This window comes from Neoarius graeffei, chromosome 21 (assembly GCF_027579695.1).
Source record: "Neoarius graeffei isolate fNeoGra1 chromosome 21, fNeoGra1.pri, whole genome shotgun sequence".
Lineage (NCBI taxonomy): Eukaryota > Metazoa > Chordata > Actinopteri > Siluriformes > Ariidae > Neoarius > Neoarius graeffei.
In genome coordinates this window covers 23462663-23477073 of record NC_083589.1, presented here as the reverse complement: position 1 = coordinate 23477073, position 14411 = coordinate 23462663, and positions in this window count along the sequence as shown.

The window sequence follows — 14411 nt, the reverse complement described above, 5'->3', positions numbered from 1 at the left end:
CCAGATATGTGCGTATCCACCGTTCAGAGGAAATCATTTCTGTACTCGGAATCCGAAGCAGCTTGTGCAAACCGAGTGTGTTGTCTTTTGTCTCCTTGTAGCTCGGGTGGGATTGAGCTCTACAATGGAGATGGGAAGATTAAGGTATCTAACACTCTGGAGAGCAGGCTGGACCTTTTGGCACAGCAGGTAGCATATGATGGGTTAAACTGTATCAGGGAAATGCTATGATGGCGTCAATCAGTGACCGTGAGAGGATTTTTAAATCCCAGCATAGATAGATAGATAGATAGATAGATAACACTTTAATGTCAGATAACTCTGAAAATTTGTCTTACGTCCTAGCAAAGTATTGCAAATGCAGCTCCATTTGTGAAGGATAATACATACAATACTACGTTACATGTACACCAGTGGCGGCTGGTAGTCTTTCAAACAGGGGAGGCTGGTCGGTTACGATATTTCCAGATTTTAAAAGAAAAAACATCAATTTTGCCCATACTCTTGCCTCTGATCTGGCTGATTGTTGGCAGCGTCACAAACTGTGAAATAACAGGTTCTTTTGGCCCATTAGCCTACTGTCCAATATACATGATGGTGGTGTTGGGGGGGGGTATATTTTAACATTTTATACTTTAAAATTGTGGCATGTTGTTTAAAAATTGATCATTATTGAAAGCAGCTCTTTGTCAGGAACCTCAGCAGTAGAGCTGGGTGCCACACATTTCATTCAATGACACTTTCCCTATATTTTACTTATTTTGACTGAGAAATGTTTTATTGACAGTATTGATAATGCTTTACTTTTAATCCAGGTCTGTAGTGTGAAATGTTCTTGGCTGTGTTTTTGTTTAAAAATGTTTTCCAAATTGTAGCTGTGTTTAGTTCATATCCAGAAAAACATATATTCCAATATAATAGACTCAGCATAAACATTTTAAATAGATTCTATATTTTTGGTCCATCTATGACATATTACTAAAGTAGCCTATTTACTGTTGTTGATGTGGGTCACTTGCTGTTAGCCAATTCACTTTCTCGTACCAGGAGAGCTGAAAGGAATGAGTATTATTCCCTACCTTTTTCACCAAATCAATTTGAGGCGTTGGTCTACCCTGCTCTTTAATTTTAATTTTTTCCTTGAAAGGAAGACTGGCAAATGGCTTCGCCAAAATTAAATCAGCAATGCTTGGCATCCGTGCGCAGCTTTCTTGCTAGCTGACTAGCCCCCTCAAGTTCAAGTTCAGTCACTCAAATAAACGAAATTTCTGGAACTAAGATAGCAAACTTGACAACACTATATTTACACTTTATTTACAATGAAAATATATACAAACTAAAAAAGCTGGTAGAAACCGTATGTAATGAATGAAATCGAAATGTAAGCTGATCTCTTACAATACACCACAGCACTTGCGAATCCGCATGGGACTGAACTGAGATTCACCGCCGCCTGTCTATATTTGAAACGAGCTGTCAATCAAAGAAAATATCTGGCTGCTTTCACCAATCACCAGTCTCCTCGCGGAAACTGCCATGTCCCTCCCATGTGAGGCTCGGAGTCCGTGGGCGGGCATTTTCGCAGTATTTGTCCAATAACCGTCTTGCATTTTGAGATTGAAAAGCGCATAGCTCCCAAATGCCGTTGAAGTCCAATGAGGCTGGGAGTCTGTGAGACTCCGTGGGCGGGCATTTTCGCAGTATTTGTCCAATAACCGTCTTGCATTTTGAGATTGAAAAGCGCAGAGCTCCCAAATGCCATTGAAGTCCACTGAGGCTGTGCTGCATCGCGCTGTCACGAGGGGGAAAAACTCACGCACACATTAAAGTTATAAGGGCATTTTTAGAGGAGGCTGAGCCTCCCTCGTTGTCTTAGAGCAATCGCCCGTGATGTACACACATAAACTACATACCCACACAGTTTCACAACAGACAGGCACAATACATTTAACAACACATGAAATAAATAACAGCACATATGACATAAATGTCCAATCACCGTCTGCTTGACCTTGTTTTAATTTCAGTGTTTAACTTCAGGATAGCCTGGTGTACAAAAGAATGCTTTAATCTTATCCTATTAAATTGTGGCACACTGAATCTGCGGTTAGATGGTAAAAGTTGAAATTCATTATTTAAGACATGATTATGGTTAGAAGCAATGTTATTAGCCATCCTTATCATGCTTTTGTGATAGGCTGATTCATAGATGTTATGAAGATGTTGACCAATAATCTTTGAGCAGATTTTAGTTTGATGGGACAATTTAGTTTTTAAGCTCATGGATAGACTGCCATACCAAACAATATTACAGTACTGCAAGATGCTCATTATCACAGAAGTAAAAAAAAAAAAAGAAGAAGAATCTGTCTGCTCGCTCCAAATGATCAAAGACAACGAAGAAAATAAATTCTTTGCTTTGTTCTTTTGCCAACGTATTCTATATGGTCCTTCCAGGACAGCAAGTGATCTACCCATACTCCTAAGTATTTATAGGACGTTACCTGTTTAATTTCTTCAGTGTGAATAACAATAGGACATTTATGTGAGTCAGGTGGGGCCCCAAAGACGATTTCTTCAGGGTTTTTTTTTTGTATTTATCTCAAGAGCATTGTCATCACTCCATTCAACAACTTTAGTTACACCATGTTGGTGTAGTTCAGGAGCAGTTGATTTATTTAGAAGAGACAGTAGGACTGTATCAGAGTACTTTAAAATAAACTGGTTTGGCGTATCTATACGACAGTCATCTGTATATAAAGTGAAAAGTACAGCAGAGCTGACACACCCTTGGGGGGCTCCCACATTGGTTGTAATAACAGATGAAATGGTTTTGTTTATTTTTACAAACTGAATTCTATCGGGGCGGCACGGTGGTGGAGTGGTTAGCGCTGTCGCCTCACAGCAAGAAGGTCCAGGTTCGAGCCCCGTGGCCGGCGAGGGCCTTTCTGTGCGGAGTTTGCATGTTCTCCCTGTGTCCGCGTGGGTTTCCTCCGGGTGCTCCGGTTTCCCCCCACAGTCCAAAGACATGCAGGTTAGGTTAACTGGTGACTCTAAATTGACCGTAGGTGTGAATGTGAGTGTGAATGGTTGTCTGTGTCTATGTGTCAGCCCTGTGATGACCTGGCGACTTGTCCAGGGTGTACCCCGCCTTTCACCCGTAGTCAGCTGGGATAGGCTCCAGCTTGCCTGCGACCCTGTAGAACAGGATAAAGCGGCTACAGATAATGAGATGAGATGAGATGAGATGAATTCTATCACTCAGAAAGGAGGCATACCAGTGTATTAGATAGGGGTTCAGGTCCCACTTGACCATCTTGGTCACCAATAGATTAGTTTGATTGTATTAAAAGCTGATGAAAAGTCTAAAAAGAGAGCTCTTGCATATGTGTTGTATTTGTCTAAATGCTTGGTTATCAAATGAACCAGAGTGACTACCGCATCTTCTGTCCTACAGCCCTGCTTATAAGCAAATTGATAAGGGTCAAATTTATCCCTCATGATGTTGACCAAGTAACATAACAGAATTCTTTCTCGTGCTTTCATGACCACTGAGGTCAATGCTATTGGTCTAAAATCCTTGTATTTTCTAGGGCAGAGAATTTTGGGTATTGGATTAATATATGAAGTTTTCCAAAGTAAGGGAACTGTGTGTGTATCTATTGATGCTTGAAAGACAGGTTGCCAGGCTGGGGCCAGTTCTGAGGCAAAGTTATTTAAAAGAAAAGCACTGCACTCATCTGGCCCTGCAGCTTTCCTTGGGTTGGTATATTGGAATGTTTTTCTAACATTTTCACCAGTGAAAGTGATTCTGTTTGCAGGGGTCACTTTTATGTTTTTGAGAATATCTGCACACTCATCAGGATTGTCATGTGATTCAAATCTAGAAAAGAAACTGTTATTAGCAAAACACATTTCATTTTCTGACACAACAGGCTTGGATGAGTTAGATAGTCCAGTCATAGATTTCATGATGTTCCACACCTTCTTGGGGTTATTAGCTTTGAAGGCATCTTCTAAGTGTTGTCTGTGCATTGACTTTGCCTCCTCAAGTCTTTTTTTAACTCCCGTTCTGTCTCTTTAAGTGCTACCTGGTCCTTGTTCTTAAAAGCATATTTACGTGAGTTTATTATTTTCTTTATGTCCTTAGTCACATATGATTTGTTATTTGGATAGATTTTTATGTCCTTTATGGAGACTGTTAGTTGTACACAGAAATTAATGTCGTCATTAATAACAACAGTCATTTCCTCTAGTGGGCCCTGTTGGAAGACCTCCCAATTGGTCCAATCAAGGCAGGCTTTCAGTATTTCAGGCTTTTCAGCTTTTCAGCATTAACATTAACAAAACATTTGTCCAAGATTTTTTGTTTCCTGGTATGATCCCTCACATACTGCTCAAACCTGGGTAATACAGTTTCCAAATGGCATTGATTTAGGTCTCCAAGCACAATTGCTGGTGCGTCAGGGTACCGTAATTGGGTGTCATGTACATAGTCAGCTATAGTGCGGGCTGCTTGTGTCGCTCTGCCGCTAGGAGGCGAGTAGACAACAAACAGCACAATACACCCACATTCTCTAGGCAGATATGTGGGTCTTAACATCATGCCGAGAATTTCAACATTGGGGTCGCAAACCTTACACTTAACAGTGTGCAATCGGCACCACAGGTCATTAATATAGACGCAAATGCCGCCTCCTTTGGTTTTCCCAGAACTGACTTCCCTGTCTGCATGAACAAGTGTAAATCCAGGGATTTCAAAAAGAGCGTCAGGCATTGTAGGTTGAAGCCAGCTCTCTGTGAAGCAAAGCAAGGATGCCTCACAAAATTTGTTACAGTACCTTGTGTATGTCTGTATCACATCCACTTTGTTGCCTAATGAGCGAAGGTTTGTCAGAATAATAGATGGAAGGGGTGGCCCATTAAATCTCTGCCGTAGTCAGTTTCGGATGCCTCCTCTCCTTCCTCTTTTCTTCCGTCTTCCAGGCCTTATCAGCTCCTTTGGGATTTTGTCCAAAAGTATGTGGTTTAATGTCATCTCCTGAATCAGTTTAGTTTGTAACTCAAATAGGATTCCCCGACTGTAACGTATGGGCCGAGGCTCCTCACCACTTGCACCCATGTTGCCGGTCTGCCATGTTAGAGACAAGCAAGATCTAACAAGTAACGTTGCAATAATCTACAGGATCAGTAGAACGGTTAGTAGGACATTCATCTTTCTTCACACTAGGATAACGTTTAGTAAACTTTAGACAAGACGTGGACAACACAAACGGAGCATGCAGACGCGGTGCGCAGCCGAGCAGTGCAACCAAACTTGATGCAAAAAAAAAAATCCCAGCAGCTTAATGATGAAAGCTTATACTGCACGGAATGAATGGTTGGTGTGGTTAAGGATTTCAGGAAGAGATTTTGGTACAGCTGGGAGTCTGTGCTATTTAAACCACAAGCTCTTTTAACCCTGAGGTTAAAAATGCTACCTGAATAATAATAATAATAATAATAATAATAATCAGAGGCGATTCTAGAGTCTGTTGTGGCCCCAAGCAAAAATTTCCAGGGGGACCTTCTGACCAGTGTTCATCACCATTTATGTTATAATCTGACACCAACAAAAAATGTATGAAACCAAAGTTTTTTAAATTCCAAATGTGAAAATACAATGGTAAAGAACAATAAAAACAATAAAAACAGGGGCGTTGTGGCTCAAGTGGATAAGGCGCCATACCATGGACCTGGGTTCGATTCCGACCCGAGGTCATTTCCCGATCCCTCCCCGTCTCTCTCCTGCTCATTTACTGTCTCTACACTGTCCTATCCAATAAAGGTGAAAAAAGCCCAAAAAATATCTTAAAAAAAAAACAAAATAAATAAGCCCTCGGGCCCTGACTCTCGGGGGGCCCCAAGCAGTTGCCTGCCTTGCCTCTTCACAAGCTGTGCGTCTGATTATATATAGATTATTTTTTTTAAAGGAAACTCTTGATGTTGACAAACTTCCAAATCTCAGTAGAAACTAAATCCTTGACACAAAATCCATCTCAGATTTGCTATGATCTGGGTCAAGAATGTCAAATCAGTAGTCAGGAGACCTGGATGCATTGAAATATCAGTGCTGAATGTCAGTACATGTAGAGAAGTTCTGTTTCAATTCCTTTTCTTTCAGTTTCTCAAGCATATCAGTTCACGATGTAAAACTCGAACATCAGTGACACGACTCAGCCCTGTGTGATGGTCTAGTGCGTTTAGTTTAATCAGAGAGATATACAAATCAGGTGCTAATGTTCCCAACCGAATATGAACTTTTAAATGAGAAATCTGTTACTGTAAATGAACTACTATTTTAATTCCAAGAGCAATACATGATATTTATATCTGGTTTAAGTCAAGTCGGCTTTATATAGCGCATTTTAAAAGGCAAAGTGTTGACCAATCAGTAGAAAGTTAACGCAACATGAACTAAACATAAAACACCACAATTAAGAAATTAGATTAAATAAAGCAACAGAGAGACACCCAAAGACATCAGTAACAGGACAAAAATAAAGAGGTCGCTGGATAATGGAGATCTTCCCATGAATCAGATTCCTTGGAGAATAAATACGGTTTCAGATTGGATTTTTTTAAAATGTCTGTTTTAGGGGATAAACAAAGTAAAGTATTCCACAATCTTGGAGCAGCAACAGAAAAGATTCTTCAGAGGAGAGCGTTCATCTGAGAGCGTGGAATGGTGAGAAGCTGCTGATTAGATCAGAAATTTCTGGAGGTGGAAAGGGGACAAAGAGGATCAGAGATGTAGCTTGGTGCTGAACCATGTAGAGCTTTAAAAACTTAATAAAACCTTTCTGTATACTTTAACTGCATTTTTCTGATTGTAGGATCAGTCAAGTGTTTTTATGTGAATTCTCACTGTAACAAATAAACCAGGTCTTTCTTTGACTGACTTTCTTTCTTTGGCTTAGATGATGCCTGAAATCAGAGTTGCCCTGTTTGGCGTGAATCAGAACCGCAAATTCATGGATTAATCATCATGGGATCCCAGGAGCATTCAGGACCAAAACAGGAAAAAAAACCCCACCAGTGTTTGTCTTTTTAATTTGGATGTAAAATAGTGAATTAATGTGTCCAGTATTGTAGTATTTATCATATGAATTATATGTATATGTTTGGCGTATTTTGTGACTTCTTGTTACTGTTGGATTACTTTTTATGTTTACAGTCGAGTCTGAATGGTTTCACTCATGATGACTCGAATCCAAGTGTTAATGGTAAGTGGACATTCCTCCATAGCTTGGTTTACTTTCTAGTCCACATTACAGCATTTTTTGTTTGTAAGATGTTTACTGTGGTTCCCTGTCCTATTTTGTCCAGATTATGTGCTCCATAACTGAATAAATTTTTCTTGTTGAACCACTTAATTAGGTGGAATTTAATGTAAAGAAATAAAGAATATTCTGTCCTCCTCTCTGTCTTTGACTCTAAATGTATCATTCAGGGTCCGCCTCTGTTTCGCAACTCAAAATGGAGGATGGTAAACTGAAGAATGTGCAACTGTGGAAGTTCTTGTGAACATATTTAGGATCTTATGACTCACTGTGTTCCCCTATTGTCAATGTCCTTGGGAGAAATAATGGCGTGACTTATTCAGCTGACCAAATGTGCTACTACACAATGGGGAAGTGAAGGGTTTTGACATGGGGAAGTGAAGGGTTTTGACATGGGGAAGTGAAGGGTTTTGACATAGGGAACTGAAGGGTTTTGACATGGGGAAGTGAAAGGTTTTGACATGGGGAAGTGAAGGGTTTTGACATGGGAAAGGGTTTTGACATGGGGAAGTGAAGGGTTTTGACATGGGAAAGGGTTTTGACATGGGGAAGTGAAGGGTTTTGACATGGGGCAGTTGTGTAAGTTTAGTCTCTTACTAGCACTGTATGGCTCAGTAGTGAATAAAGATTCAGTGGAACAGATTCTCATTTCAAGGGTAAGTGTATTTGCATATTTTGCTCTATATTTTTGTATCGCTTGTACTTTTTTTTTGGGGGGGGGATCCTTTGGATTAAAGCAGGGGAGAGAGAAGATATGATTATAAGGAGACAAAGCATTGGCAATACTGTCTTAAATCTTGTTTCACGTCATTCAAATAAAAAGGAAAAACGATGGAGGCACAAGGCACAGACTTTGACAATCTTATCAAGTTAAATCAGCTTCCAGTATTTTTTTTCTTAAGTTGCAACAATTCTCAAGTCATATCGCTATTGCACTGCTCCATTTGAGATATTTGTAACCCCACTGAGTTCCGTCCGGCATCACTTCCAGTCTGTCTGTGCTGGGAGGCTTTCAGGCACAATTTCATGACTCTGGTACGTCTGTAAAACAAAAAGTGCATAAGTAACATGAAGTTACTAGAAATGCATCGTTAATATCTCACCTGGCAAAGTTGACCCACGTGGTTCTCCTTGTGTATCCAAACTCACCAAGTGAGTGCGGCTTCTAATCTTGCTTTGATTGACTGACTGATTGCTTTATTCCGAACAGTAAAGAAGATACAAAAATAAAATTGCAATGATCAAAACATCATCATAAACAAACAGAATAGCATAGCCACAAGGCAGTAACATAATAATGTTCGGAAAGGATTAGGAAGAAGTAAATAACTTATCACATCCTAACCCTCTATACCACCGCTAATCAAATGTCACTTTCCGCCATAATAAACTATATATACAAAAGCAACAACAAAAAAGAAAACATACCCATATACCAAGACATACCAACATGGTATAATATCGACCAGAGCAATAATATATACAGATACTTATGTTATGCATATACACACACATGCAATACATATATACAGTACATACATATATACATATACAAATATACCCATACCTATAACTATACACATATCCATATGTACAAAGACACCCATAATATCATAATTATGCATATATATATATATATATATATATATATATATATATATATATATATATATATATATATATATATATATATATATATATATATACGTACGTACCCATATACACATGTATACACTTGTATTATCAATAGAATGTTATTGTAATTCCTCCTCCCTATACCTCATAAAGATCTGTTCCTTATACTTTTTTTTTTGAACTGGTTTATAGTTGTACATTTCCTGAGCTCCACATTCAAACTGTTCCATAGCTTTACTCCACGAATAGAGATACTGAAGAGTTTTAACGTTGTCCTAGCACTGCGAATTTTAAATTTCAATTTCCCCCTAAAATTATAGCCCCCCTCTCTATCCGAGAACATTTGAATATTCCTTGGTACTTTATAATTCCTTACTTTGTACATTATTAAGGCAGTTTTATATTCTATAATATCCCTGAATTTTAAACATTTTGAATTTAAGAATAGTGAATTAGTATGATCTCGGTACCCAGCACTATGAATTATTCTTATAGCTCTTTTTTGAAGTATAGTTATTGCATGAAGTGAACATTTATACGTATTTCCCCACACCACTGAGCAGTAATTTAAGTACGGTAAAACCAGGGAACAGTAAAGAATGCAGAGTGAATTATAGTCCAGGACGTGCTTAGCTTTACTCAAAACAGATATGCTTCTTGATAGTTTAATTAGTATGCATTTTATATGTGATTTCCAAGTAATTCTATCATCTATTATTACCCCAAGAAATTAATTAGTAGAAACTCTTTCGGTATCAATACCACCTACCTGTACATTTATTGCTTTATTTATTTTATAATTATAAAATAACCTGATTTTTGTTTTAGACAGATTTAATGATAATTTATTTTGATCAAACCAACTTTTTAACCTGCACACTTCTGAAGAGATTATGTTTTCTAACTCATGTAAATTTGTTCCAGAACAAAACATATTTGTGTCATCTGCAAATAATATCATCTTAAATATCTTTGATACATTGCACATGTCATTTATATAAAGAATGAACAGTTTAGGACCCAATACTGACCCCTGGGGGACACCACAATCAATATTCAAACGAGTTGACACAGAGTCACCCAACTTCACAAATTGTGTGCTGTTGCTCAAATAACTTCTTATCCAATTTAATACAACTCCCCTTATCCCATATTGTTCCAGATTATTAATTAATATATCATGATTAATAGTATCAAAAGCTTTTTGAAGATCAACAAATATCCCAGCGACATATTTTTTATCATCTATAGAGTTACTGATTTCTTCAATTGATTCCATTAGTGCCATCTCTGTTGATCTATTTGCTCTAAATCCATATTGATTATCACTGAGTAGTTTGTATTTTTCAATTAATTTATCTAATTTGTTATTAAATAGTTTTTCAAGAATTTTGGAGAATTGAGGAAGGAAAGCAACAGGTCTGTAATTTGTGAAGTTGTGTTTGTCCCCAGATTTATACACTGGAATTACTTTTGCTATTTTCATATTGCTTGGAAATGTACCGGTTTGAAATGACAAGTTACAGATGTATGTTAATGGTTTAGAAATCCCCCCAATAATACTTTTCACGAATTTCATATCAATATCATTACAATCTGTGGATATTTTATTACTACATTTATTAACTCATCTCATACATCTCATTATTTCTAGCCGCTTTATCCTGTTCTACAGGGTCGCAGGCAAGCTGGAGCCTATCCCAGCTGACTACGAGCGAAAGGCGGGGTACACCCTGGACAAGTCGCCAGGTCATCACAGGGCTGACACTCTTTATAATATTATCAATACAATCATCATTTGTTACTGGATCAGAGATATTTTGAGCTAATCTTGGTCCAACATCTCATCTCATCTCATTATCTCTAGCCGCTTTATCCTAGGGTCGCAGGCAAGCTGGAGCCTATCCCAGCTGACTACGAGCGAAAGGCGGGGTACATCCTGGACAAGTCGCCAGGTCATCACAGGGCTGACACTCTTTATAATATTATCAATACAATCATCATTTGTTACTGGATCAGAGATATTTTGAGCTAATCTTGGTCCAACATCAACAAAAAAATTATTAAAACTATTAGCAACTACATCCATGTTATAATTTTCGATACCTTTGTCATTAAAGTATTTAGGGTAATGTATTTGTCCAGAGCCATCTTTAATAATACGATCTTTAATAATAAGATCTTTTATTTATCCTGTTGCTTCTTGATACTGCGAGAAGTTTTCGTCTTGATCTTCTTGTGCCCTAATTTGAGTGTTGGAGCCCAATCTGGATTTGTTTTATCGTGTAGGTTTGCCTGTGCTCTTGCAAGGTGAGAAGCAGAGTGTTCGCGTTAAAGCTCAAAAATTCAGTATAATCAGCAGAAAACATTGCTTTACTTAGCAATGAACTCTTACCAGATATAAAGAGGTCAACACACACGCGGGTGTAATGAGCTTTTTCCTCATTTAAGTCCTTACGATGTATATTTTTGAACCACGGCATTCTCTGGACAGTTCATCTGTTTTGTCACCGTTTTTAATTATTTTTGGGAACTTTAAAAAACCGTTTCTCTTTGTCACGAGTACCATTATCACTGCACATAAAGTAGGCATTGTCTTTCTTCAAAGGCAATGGCGAAGCACGACGCGTTGCAGCAGCTCAGACGTGAAGCGCTGGTTCCTGTTTGTTGTTTATCATCCAACATGGCAGACTTCTGGGTTGGGACGTCAAACGTGACATCACTTGCACATGAAGAAAAATGAGACACAACACTGGAAACATTGTTTTAAATCTTATTGCATTACACTTAGTGGTCATACACACACATTTCCGTTTCCGGTTGAGTTTGCTGTCTCTTCTCCCTGGCGTTTTCTTTCTTTTTTTTGTTTTCTTTAACTGTGCTTCTGATTTTTGCCAACATGTTGCAAATCCATATTGTTTCTTTTTGGTTAATTTCGGACTCTTCTTGCTTGGTTTTGACACCGGCTTTTTGCAATCACCTGTAGTTAACCCACCTGCCAGCCTCCTCTTTCTTTCCACCTGCTTGACTTCAGCAGTGGTGAGTGAGTGAGCTTCCACCATGTACTACGCTGTTGCCTTGTTTTATGTGCTGGTAAGTCAAATTCCTTCCCTGCACCGTACTCTGGGTGTGGTACCGCTGGTGTTTATGAGTGGTGTTAGGCTAAGGTGGCTTTGCACCTTACATTGGACTGCGTCTATCCATCTGTTTTTGGATCGTGACTGTGGGTCTGGGTATTGGTTTTGTGGCCCGGGCTTTTACCCATGTTTTACACCTACTCGGCAGAGGAATTAAAAAGACTTAGTGCGCGGCACCGCTTGGATTCCGCGGTATTTAAAATGCATATCCTGGACGAATTTTGTTTTTTTTTATATGAAAGTATGTCCCTTTACACACTCATCCAGAAGGGTAATTTTGCACAAGGCCATCTGTCTACAGCAGAAAAAAATAAAATAACAAAACACGTCTGGAAAAATCCCAAGGGAGTCTGGAGCCAGATTCGTGACGTCACCTGCGGAAGCGCCAGCAGGCTTCACGAGCTTTGCATGGTTTCAGTGCACAGCCTGTGTAGACCAAGCGCTCCCATTTCTCTCTCATTGTCCGGTCTTTTGGGAAACAATGAGTACTAATCCCATCAAGATTGGTGTTGCTACACCCTCCTATGATACATCTGTTAACCATTTTAATAATTACGTGATAACGTTGAAGAAATTTGCAGAAAACCACCATGTCGTTTTCTCATAAACAAACCAGCGCTGATGTAGGATTCAGAGGGAAGCGTCCCGCACGTGACGTCACGAAAATCAATGTTTGCCGGGAAATCCAAATGCCAAGTTTTTTCAGAGGCGGACCAATTCGCTTCAAATGGCTTGATTTCAACTCAATTTTTCTGGTATTGCGCAAGGTAAAAAAATTGCAGAGAATGCAAAATGTTAGACATTTGACCAAAGTTTAATATAAAATAGGAGAATTACATTGATCTTGCTCCTGAATTTACCCGTGATATGCACTTTAATCTGTGCCGCTCTTTTGGAATCGCGCACTGCCCTCAGTATATTCACCGGTCTCTGTGCTCTCCGACTGCTCATTATGCTTCGGAGTCTTCTATACCCGTCATACGGACTTGTAATCAGATTGCCACGGTCAACAAGAACGCTAATGACGGTGTTCTTCATTCACTTGGGAAACTGCAATGTTCTGCTGACTCTGGATTGTCACCTGTGTTTCATGCGAAGATTGGGCTTTTAAACTCCCGCTCCATCACCAACAAAGCATCACTCATTAATGACCTAATTATTCAAAAGACCCTGGACATACTTCTGCTGGTGGAAACATGGCAACAGGCTGAGGACTATCTACATTTAAATATGTCTTCACCAGCTGGATACACACATATATCAAAGCCACGTCTCACAGGGAAAGGTGGAGGTCTAGCTGCAGTTTTCCGATGTGGTTTGAAACTTAGTGTTTTTGTTTGTTTGTTTTTCATGATATTACATCCTGTGAATATCTGGCTTTGAAAATCTCCACTCCCACACCGATGTTGCTGCTCTTAGAGGCCCCAACCAAGCTCAATGAAAAAGAGGGAGATCTCCCTACACTCACCCCAGAAAATAGGGAGAATTTTTTAAACCTTGAATTACTTACAGTACACAAAGCTACAGGAAGATGCTAAATGATACACATACCAGTACAAATGATTAAAAATGTCCAAACAAACAAGATTTCTGTATCAAAACAACATCTATTTATTAAAATTTTGTTATCTGTCAGTTGGGTGAAGTACAATCATATTAAGGAGTAAGTAATAAAATCTTGAAAAAAATAAACTGTAAATAAAAAAAATCCAAAACAATCTTTTTGAAATTTTAGAACTATGATAAAATAATATCAAGAATCAAATTTATAACAACAATAGGAGACAAATAAAACAATGTGGATGGATCACTGTAATAGGATAATTAAGTTTACTCATTGCAGTTACTGTCCTTTTTTCAATCACAGAGTTTCAGTATCACAATCTATTTATTCAGGAACTCTCTTCTCCATAAACTCAGTATTATACTGGACTGTTGCCATCTTAGCCAAAGAGATCAAGGAGGTACTTGGTTTGGTCTCATAGCATGTGTTATCTGTGTTTTATTAAAAAAAAAATTAACAAGAAGTGGTACTGTAGGCCTATCATTAGATTGACACAGAATTTAAGAACTGGAATAAAAAGCTATTCTCTTATCTGTTAATAATTATTATATTATGGGAAAAACACTTACTGTAGTGTGTCTTGTAGAGTTGTGAACAAGTTTTGAGCATTCGGTATATTGCACACTGGAATGCCTAGAAATCTGTTTTCAACTCTGAAGGTCCTTTTGTCAAGCAGTCTGACCCTGATGGCACAAGCTTTGCCATCTGACCTTTTGTTGGACTCCTCCATCATGATGGTGATCGGGCCCTCTT